This window comes from Lactuca saligna, chromosome 6, assembly GCF_052625555.1.
Source record: "Lactuca saligna cultivar CGN05327 chromosome 6, ASM5262555v1, whole genome shotgun sequence".
Lineage (NCBI taxonomy): Eukaryota > Viridiplantae > Streptophyta > Magnoliopsida > Asterales > Asteraceae > Lactuca > Lactuca saligna.
This window is the reverse complement of record NC_136422.1, coordinates 36,103,959-36,106,044: the sequence shown is the minus strand read 5'-3', so window position 1 is coordinate 36,106,044 and position 2,086 is coordinate 36,103,959.

Sequence of the window (2,086 nt, the reverse complement as noted above, 5' to 3'; positions counted from 1 at the left end):
ATTCAAATTAATTAGGAAGTGTAAACATGCAAAAAGAACCACACGAATAAATAATTGAATAAGGCAGTACGATACTCATAAATAATTCTCTATTATTCATTCACCGAATCAATTACATTTATTTTGTTACAAGTTTCAAGCGTATAATCTAAGTACTACAACTAATATCGTATCTGAGGTCTATGCTTCTAGCATGCTGATAGTGTTTGACCTTACTTAAAGCCTTTGTGAAAGGATTTGCAACATTATCTTCTGATGAAACACTCTTCACTAGAAGGTTTCCTTGCTCTACACGATGTCAAATTTAATGGTACTTTCTGTTGATATGCTTGGATCTACCACGATCCTTTGATTATTTTATCAAAGCACCTGCGCCTTCGTTATCATAGAACAGTTCCATGGATTCTTGAATAGTTGGAACGACTCCGGGATCTTTGATAAAGTTCTTCAGCCAAGTCGCTTCCTTCGATGCTTCACTAGCTGCAATCTACTCAGACTCACACGTGGAGTTAGCCACTGTGTCTTGCTTGGAACTTTTCCACGTAACTGCTCCTCAATTTAGTAAGAATACCCAACCATACTACGAGAAAAATTTGTCTCGGTCTTATTGAAAGCCGGCGTCACAGTAACCACTTACTCTTAATGTGTCACTGCCGTCAAGAACTAGGAACATGTATTTTGTTCTTCATAGATACTTAAGAATATTCTTCACTGCAATCTAATTGGCTCTGCCTAGATTCCCATGAAATCGACTAACCATACTTAAGGCATAAGACACATTAGGGCGAGTACAATTCATTGCATACATAATCAATCCTATAGCCAAAGTGTAACAACCCAAAAAACAAGGTAAAAATTTCATTTTTAATATAGCTAAAACATTGATACCATTTACTCTAACAATTCAAATTATCATTAAGTAAAACATTTATTAGAGATCATCCCAAAATCATTCATTGCAGAAATCAAAGGTGTGTGCACTGCGACCAATCCGAGCCCTTCCTTTCCAAAACGATGATACCTGAAACCATAAACAAAACCTGTAAGCGCAAAGCTTAGTGAGTCCCCCGGAGCATACCCCAAACACGATACACATAACACAATACCTGTTAGCTATAAAAGCTATCTCTACCGCATAACATATATCATATCAACTATAAAATCTATCTCTACCACATACTACATAACAATTACCTACTACCTCTACCACATATCACATATCCATTAGCTATAAAAGCTACCTCTACCACGTATCACATATCAATTAGCTATCAAGCTATCTATACCATTAGCCACGAAGGCTATCTCTACCCTTAGCCATAAATGCTATCTCTACTGTTAGACCCAAGGCTATCTCTACCATTAGCCCCAAGGCTATCTCTACCGTTAGCCCCAAAGGCTATCTCTACCGTTAGCCCCAAAGGCTATCTCTACCGTTAGCTGTAAAAGCTATCTCTACCACGTATCATTGCATAAATATGCCACATAGCAAGTATACCAACTATTATAAAAATGGGCCGACCTTGGTGCCTTAGACCCATTGGTATGGTTAGAAAACACACCCCGCACTACAGAAGCTTCCCGTGCGAATTCCTTTGCTGGTGCCTCACCAACTTCCCGAGCTACCACTACCAAACAATATACCCAATTAGCAATTGGGTCCCAAACATACTCCTTAATCCCTGCATGGGGTAAAACGACCATTCTACCCCTAGCCCAGTATGATCCAAACTTAGGCCCAATCCCAAAACAAAAGCCCAACACGAGGTAGGCTTTCTAAGCCAACTAGTGGCCTACTAATGGCCCAATTTGCCAAATTGGGCCCAAATCCTCTAATGGGCTTTACCCTAAGCCTGAGCATCTCCTTGGTACACATTATCTAACTTCTGATGGCCTACTAAGGCCCAAAGAACCAAAATCACTGCATGGCCCAAATCGAGACTTAAAATAGCCCAAACCATATCTGATAAGTACGCTGGGCGTACCTGCACGTATGCTCAACGTAATCTCCCTGTTAAGTCACTTTCCCATTAAGTGCTTAATACTCCACTCCAGAAGCTACAATTACAGATCCAAGTCCTTATTG